This window comes from Malus sylvestris, chromosome 15 (assembly GCF_916048215.2).
Source record: "Malus sylvestris chromosome 15, drMalSylv7.2, whole genome shotgun sequence".
NCBI classification, from domain to species: domain Eukaryota; kingdom Viridiplantae; phylum Streptophyta; class Magnoliopsida; order Rosales; family Rosaceae; genus Malus; species Malus sylvestris.
The window spans coordinates 45,755,804-45,764,327 of record NC_062274.1 but is presented as its reverse complement, the minus strand read 5'-3'; the positions used below and the strand labels follow the sequence as shown (position 1 = coordinate 45,764,327).

Genomic DNA, 8,524 nt, shown 5'->3' with positions numbered 1-8,524 from the left:
TACCTTTGATGGTATAATTCTTATTCCACTTTTATTGTACTTTACTTATACTCTGACATCACATGTGAAATGGGTTCAATCGTGCTCACATGCGCACTCTTGCATTTAATCACTTTTAGGTTTAAATTTATTCATGTTTTCCATATCACTACACTTTATGACTTCATCACTTTCTGGGTGTCGACCAGCACAGCTCGACTCGAAATCCAGGTGGACATTCCGGATCGGAGTGTGTCATTAATACATTCTTGACATTAGAATCTTTCTATTCATAGTGGCTTCATTTATTTAATTAATTAATTATTTTATTTTTAAGCTGAAGATCAATTAGCCATGTCGGTTCTATTTATTTGGACCAAGAGCTCGTGCTAACGCGGGTTTTGTTATTAATTTACTGATGAGGGACTTCAACTGACAATTAAGCGGTGAGAATGGATGCAATCTTCTTAATCCCACCTTGGGAGTTTTAGTTAGGGGTGCAACTTGGGTTAGGCTAACTCGAATCCGTTCATGTTTTATCCGACTTTAAACCCGAACAAGAACCCGTTCATTGATTGGGTTGAGTTGGGTTGATCATTTGCCCAACCCGACCCAACCCAATTAACCAAACTCGAATATGACCCATATCAATTAATACTCGTATTGCACCTAAATGGGCCAAGTCCAAAAACCCACATCCTTTCTAATATATATTTTTTAATAAATTACCCCTCTAAACCCTAAAGCTATATTTTAAATTGTTAGCCTCCAATTTCATTATGCGACTCTGCAACTCAGTCTACCTCTTTCCTCTTATTAAGAAGTCAAAAACTAAGTCTCAAGGCTACTGGTCTCCATCTCTATCTGAAAGCCCAAGAATATTTGCAGCTGCCCCTCTCTGTTTTTGGACAATGAAGTATTCCTCTCTATCTGAAAGCCCAATAAAATTTGGACAATGAAGTATTCAATGAAGTATTCCTCTCTATCTGAAAGCCCAATAAAATTTGGACAATGAAGTGTTCCTCTTTTTTTTTTTTTTTTCTTTTCTTTTGGTACTAGCTTTGGTATTTCTTGTATTTTAATTCAAATTGCATGGTTGAAACATTGATATTTAGTTTAACTTTATAACGGATACAATTTGCGGAATTGAATTTTAATTTTGAAAAAGTTGGGCCAATCGGAACTCAACCCAAGTAAACCCGAACCCGATTAAACCCGAGCCCAAATGAATCCGATTAATATCCAACCCGAACCCGAACCTGAATTGTAAAAGTTGGGTTATGATTAGGTTGACCTTCCAACCCCGAGTTGCACCCCTAGTTTTAGTCAAGTGAAAGCAGAAAGAAAGATGGGAAATTACTTTACAAATCTATTTCTAGTTCGTGTGGTTTTGAGGCATTCTTGACTTTTGATCCAATTGGAATTAGTTATGATTACCCTAGTTTTATAATTGTTCAGTCCATGGATTTCAGATTGATGATTAATTTTCAATCACCAGTTGAATTGCAATTTTGATATTTGGTTCTTTGTGCTTGACCATAGTCTAGGATTTTGATACTGAAATTACTTGCATATGAATTTATTTCTGACCATGAATTAGATTCTATAGATGCTTTGAGAATGAGAATCTTGAACTTATATTTTGATCCAACCATAGACAAATTTTGGTTTGTGTGCTTCCTAGAAAATTAGTTATTTGTTTGACATGACCAAGTTGATAAATGGTTAATTTGTTTCTCACTGTGCTTAATCGGATTTCCGCTTGTTTGTGTGTATCGAACTATGGATATATAGACGGTAAGAATAGTTAAGTTTAAGTCTAATCATGATAAAACTCATATCTCTTTGAATTATTGAATTATTAATTAAGTGTGAGGGCTGGCCAAGCAGATGAGGCAGGACAGGCGCATCCCTCACTTGGTCGTGTGATGGTTGACAACACAATCAAGTACACTGCAAACGTAAGCACTGACGTCGCGCTAAACTCGGATTCTGAGGTGGTATTTAGATGTGAACCTTTATGAAATTAAATAAAAAGGTTTATTGCCATAGATCAAAAGGTTTATTAATTTTGGGTTTAAGCACAGGGCCTTATATGAAAATTTGTAAAACGACGTTGTTTAAAGATAATTTGGTTCAGTTTTGAATCACTGAAATCGAAACTGAACTACTTCAGTTCAGTTCGATTTTCTAATACGGTTCGATTTTTTATTCATTTTTATTCAACTTTACTTCAATTTATTTTATTTTTTAATTTTTTGAATCCATCCTAGTTCAAGATAATAATAATTACTTTTCATCTAAATTACGAAAAATAATCCAAACTTCAAAATCACGTTGCTATATCCAACTTTATTCCAAATCTTCTCTGTAGTCAGTCTCCCATTTAACATGGGGTAATGTTAGGAAGATCAAAATTTTAAACTAAATTATGTAAATCAAATGATATAGTTGTTAATAATTAAATTATTAATTAAATATTAACTAACATGCTTATTTTTTATTAATGACCTATTGTAAATTTAGCGTGTATTCAATTGGAATTCTGAGGGATTTTAATTCTTTTAATGAATCTAGGGATATTCAATCAGGAGTTTAAGTGATTCTCTGAAATTCTATGTGTATTCAATCAGGATTTTAAGATAGTTTATTAAAATCCTTAGAAATCCGGATGTATTGAATTAGAATTTTAAAGAAGTTTATATCATTCCAACTGTATTCAATTAGAATTTGATTTTAAAGAATTTGAAAAAGTTGAGGAATTAGAGGGAGTTGGAGAGATTTTGTAGTGTATTTTAAGCATCTACAAATTTCACCACTTCCCAAGAGATTTTGAGGGAATTAAATTAGGGGTGGGCACTTGGAACCGAAAACCGAAACCGAAACACGAATCGAATCAAACCGCACCAAACGGTTTGGTTTTGTGGTTTTGAAACGGTTTCGGTTTCAAAACCGAACCGCGGCACACAAAACAGTTTAGTTTCGGTTTTGGGTTTTCAAAACCGCACCGAAACCGAAACCGCACCATATAATAAATAAATGTTATATGACTTATATTTTAAACTTTTTAACTAGGTTATAACTTATAGGTTTGTATTATGGCAAACTTAACCTTTCAATTGGATTGTAAAGTATTGTGATTGGTGATCAAGTTCAATTTTAATAGATGTGATGCATAAGGATTTAAAGTTTAAATCCTTTGATGCATTGGATGTTGTCTCAATTTTAGTAGTTGTCATTTGTTGCAGTTTTGGTACAAGTTTGGTACAAGTTAGCTGCACTTTTGGTGCAGACTTTTGGGGCAGTTTTGGTGCAGTTTTTGATGCTGTTTTGGTGCTGTTTTTTAATGCAGTTTTGCTGCATTATTTTTTGGTGCAGTTTTGTGCAGTTTTTGCTGCTGTTTTTTATGCAGTTTTGCTACAATTTTACTGCATATTCATTAATTAATATACGAGGAAAATAAGACCGTCTTATGCATAAATAGGTGTATATTTTAAATTGTACATTTTTTTTCTCAAAAACCAAACCGAAACCGTTTGAAACCGCATCGCACCGAACCGAACGGTTTGGTTTCATTTCGGTTTTGGCTTCAAAACCGCACCGCACTGCAAAATGTTTCGGTTTCAGTTGTGGTTTCATTCGAAACCGCACCAAACCGCACCGCGCCCACCCCTAAATTAAATCAAAGTTTTACATAAAATCTCTACAAATCAATTATACATAAAATCTCTACAAATCAATTAGACTCTATAAAAATCTATGAATTTATAAATCCATTAAAATCTTTCAAATTCTCAATTGAATACACCCCAATTTAAAATTTTAAGCCAACCTAACATTATGCTTCACTCCCAAGGCCTTTTGCTTAACCAAAACCCCAACACAAACTCCCTCCCCCTACTTGAAACTTTTCAGACTTTCACAGACACAACAAAGCTCAACAACAATGGCTTTACTTTGTTATCTCTCTTTCCCCACTGAACAACTCCTCCCTCTCAAACCTCCCCTCTCTCTCCAAAACCCACAACACCTCTCCAAGCACACTCCGACCACTCTTTCTCTCCACCTCTCTTTCCTCCCCCTCTCTATATCTCCCCCAAACCCGCTCTCATTCCTCCTTCCTCAGTGCCAAAAAGCTCGGGAATTTCGTCCTTCAATTCTCCGCCGCCGCCCAAGACAAAAAATCCCATGTTGTATGATAATTGTATGAATAACATTTAAATCATTACATTACGCGAAATGAAAACGAAAAATATGACAACTTTTGAAGATGTGCATAGTAAAGAAAAAGTTCTCTTTGCATAATACATTTAAAATATATATTGACTATTACAATGAAAATAAAAAACTAACATAATACAGCTTTTAGGACGCGTAACGTCCGTAATGCAAAAATATCTATTAATGTGCGTGCGAAGAGGCTAATTATACAAAAGAATGGCTATAATACTACATGAGATTCAAATTTTGATTATTTTTTCACTTTTCTTTTACTTTGTCATCTCTCTTCCCCCACTGAACAACTCCTCCCTCTCGCACCTCCCCTCTCTCTCCAAAACCCACAACACCTCTCCAAGCACACTCCGACCACTCGTTCTCTCCACCTCTCTTTCCTCTCCCCCCCCCCCCCTCTCTCTCCCCCAAACCCACTCTCGTTCCTCCTCAGAGCCAAAAAGCTCGGGAATTTCGTCCTTCAATTCTCCGCCGCCGCCCAAGACCAAGCTCTCGACGAAACCCCAGTCCTCGAGGCGGAGCCCGTAGAGTTCTCCGAGACAAGACTGCTTGCCCAATGTTCCTTGGCATTGCATCCCGGAGGACATCCGTACTGTGTTCAAGAAGTACGGCACCGTCTTCGACGTTGAGGTTGTCATTTTCTCCATTTTTCTCTGGTTTGAAGGAGAACTATTTTTGTTGGGTATTAATAATTTGTGATTTTATTTGATGGGTTTTGATTGTTCCTGTCTTTTTTTTTTCCTTTTTTTTTGTGTGGTTGTGTAAGCTTGCCATGTATGACAAGACCAAGAACAGGGGTTTGGCATTTGTAACAATGGGTTCGCCTGAGGAGGCTCGTACGGTTCTGGATAATCTCGAATCGTCTGTAAGTATATCGGGTTCTGTTATCTTATGTGAATGCTTGTGTTGTTGTAAGTTTAGTTTTATGCTTGGTTTGGTCAGTGAGAAAGACTACTAGTTGGGAAAGGGAAATGAAATTTGGGAATTTTATAGTTTTTCGCAATATGAGAGTTTGTGTTCTACTTACCTACTTGACTACTGTTTTGTGTTTGTTTCGTTCGTATTGGAAATTCATTGCTGTCTAAAAATATAAGAAGAGAATTTTAGTTCTTTGTTTCATGTATATTTGTGTGCACTTTTCCTGTGCCTGTACTTTGGAGCTGAATTTATTGGTGAAATTCACTAGTATCCCTTCGACTTTAAGTTTAACGTCTGTTCTGTATTAGGCCCTTTATCTGGGAATGCAATTATTCATCTGATTGGAGGTGGCACATGTGCACTAATTTAAGGGCCTAATTTGTTATCTTATTACTAGAAGGGAGGTCTATTGTTTCATCTCTTCATTTGTAGATGATAAAAGTCATGCACTCAGTCACCGAGAGAGCATATATGGCAATCTCTTAGAGGCGTCCGACACCTCTAGAAACCAGTTAACTCCATCATCATCGTCATCAATTCATGCCAAGACATCTATATGCCCTCATCCTTTCTCATGGCGTCATTATTTAGCATCATACCCTATCACTCACTTACTTCTTTACCTTCTTCCACCTCTTCCATTGGTTTGTGATCTTTTTACCTTTGTTGAACATACCTTCAATTTGTGTTCAACCTGCAGAGCTACTCCAACATCAAATAACAAGGGATTGAGCTGGAACTATGGTATACTGTACTTCTACTGTGCACATTTTAGTTTTTACTAGTTGTGGAGGTTGTGAAGGTTTCCTCATCCACTGGGTTTGTTCCTCTTCTTGTACCGAGACTTTTTGGTTGTAGGAGAGTCACAAGGTGGCAAATTTTGAAAACAGGAGAAAGCAAGAGAGGATTTAACATAAATTTTTAAGGAGATGAGAAGAGATACATGTTTGAATGGAGTGATAGGGTGGTGAAGACTAGAAGATGTTTTCGGGAAAGGGAGAGGGAAGAAGTCAATGGAGGTAGTGCTGCCACGGTTTTCTCAATATTTGAGAATGAGATCATAATTTCTATTCCCTTGAATAAGTTTTCCATATGCCACTGAGTGAGTACTCCCTTCAGTCATGTTAAAGGACCAAACATAGAGAGTATAGTTTAAGGGGTTAAGTGTCTCATTCTGAAGTTCAAGAATCAATGTTACATTTGGGTTAACTAGTAATTTTTTCCAAGTTGATACGTTGGCTTTTTTCCTGTATATTTTGAGCCACTAAATGTATGATGCTTATGCGACTTCCTTCCCATATTGTCTAGTAAATGATTTTCTCTTATTTTGGAATGCCTTGTAGGAAATGGAGGGTTGTGTCATAAAGATGGCTTATGCTAGGCCGAAAAAGACGAAGATTCCTCCCCCTTCTTTGCAACCCAAGCCAATAACTTTCAATTTGTATGTGGAAAATTTGCCGTATGAAGCAAGGTCTAAAGATCTTAAGGACCTCTTCGATTCAGTGGATTATAATGTTGTTACAGCAGAAATTGTATTCCAAAATAACCCGCGAAGGTCCACAGGATATGGATTTGTGGGCTTCAAAACCAAGACCGAGGCTGAGGCAGCTCTTTCTGCTTCCCACATGAAGGTAATTTTCCCCTTTTCCTGCAGCTGCTTATGGGAAGACAAATTCGTGTGGCACATGGTAAACAATTTGTTAAAGTACCAAAAACAGAAAGTTCAGAGTTGGGTGATATTTCTACTAAATTGAATTCTAGTGTCGAGGAAGCGAACACAGTTGTCAATGATACAAACTGAATTTGGCTGGCACGAAATTTCTGCATTATCTTCATATCATATTTGTGTAGGTATGTCCTCTCTTTAAATCATGTTCCGCTTGTTTGAAACTGATGCAGCTAGTTATGTGGTATGCCCTTTTAATTTTCGTTTAGCTTTGTTACAAAAAATTTGTTAGAGGTCACCACTTGGAGCATTAGTTGCTTGACTAGAATGTGCATTCGGTTCCCAATTTCTGCAGTAACTTGTGCATCATTTAAACTACCTCGAAATAGATATCGGCTGTAAATTGCTCATGTTTTCATCCAGAAGTTTAATTACATAAATTGAAAGTAAACTCCGGTATTTTTTCATGACCCATTGGCCCAAAGTTGAATGCAGACCTTACTAATAGCTTCTGCATTTAGCTTTATTCAAGCATTTTTGTTAAACAAATATCTGTGCTTTGGAATACCATCATAGTGCTTAAAAAGTCTCTCCACCTCCCTCTCGTTTGTAGGAACGTATTTATATGCTCACTCGTACTTTCCCTGCATACTCGCTGAGATTTTCACCGTCTTTGGGTCCGTCGCTCGAGTACTTGTACAAGGTTGCTGGAAGGCTAGAGGCTGCTTCTGTACGCAAGCTAAAGTTTGGATAGATTGAGCTATTTATACTATAAAACGTTTTAGTGTCTTGATATGTATCTTGTCACCTAATAGTCCAAAACTTTAGGTTAAACATTCATTTTTGAGATCCTTATTTCTTATACATGTGACATATAGTCTTCATTTTAAAGAAATAAATGGTAACCTAATCAAGTTTCAATTGTTTTCGTTTTTCAAATTTATGACACAAGGAACTACAAACTTGACATTATGTCGACTTGGGAAAAGAAGTATCACTCGACTCATGCCGATGAACACCCAAAAGAACCACTAACCTATAAAAAGAAACTTTGTAATCTTTCCCTACATTATTAGAGTGAATAATGTGTCTTCAATTGAAAAGAAAAACACAACCAGAAAAGGGACTGAATGCTTTTGACGTTGAGATTTTACCAAAGGATTAGGTACATGCATTATGGCATTGGAGATTTTTCTGGATTTGTTTTGGAACTTGTCCACTTCTAGTCTATTTCTTACAGCATGCTGAAAGTATACGTAGATATTCCTTGCATCCACCTCCTCATAGGGTGGATACATCTCCACCTATTGTGAATAATGTAATTTTATTTATGATACAGATTTGATAATCAAAATTGTTCGATTTCTTAATTTTTATTTGAAGATTACTCCTACAAAAAACCTTTCGAAACAGAGATCGTTTGGTTATTTAATGTATGAAATAAATTGATAGTGTAGGCACCAAGTAATATTTTTATGAGAAACCGTCAATTTATTGGACATATTTGGATGATTAAGCGATCTACAATCAAACGTGTTTTTTAGAAATGATGATTATAGAAACTAAACGGCTTTGATTATGAATTATTACCATGTAAATACATTATTCATAAAGGAGTTGATATGTGTAACTATTCCAAGGGGACTGCATATACTATCTTTTGCGAATCAACTAGTTGCGGTTTAAAGTACAACTCTAGAAACAATAAAAAGGCTTCGCCAATATTAC

At 36.2% G+C, this 8,524-nt stretch overlaps 1 pseudogene; it reads left to right on the top strand.

The window, feature by feature from the left end:
- The first annotated feature begins 3,912 nt into the window (after nucleotides 1–3,912).
- Nucleotides 3,913–7,054, top strand: LOC126603815 (28 kDa ribonucleoprotein, chloroplastic-like; annotated as a pseudogene).
- The last annotated feature ends 1,470 nt before the right edge of the window (nucleotides 7,055–8,524 follow it).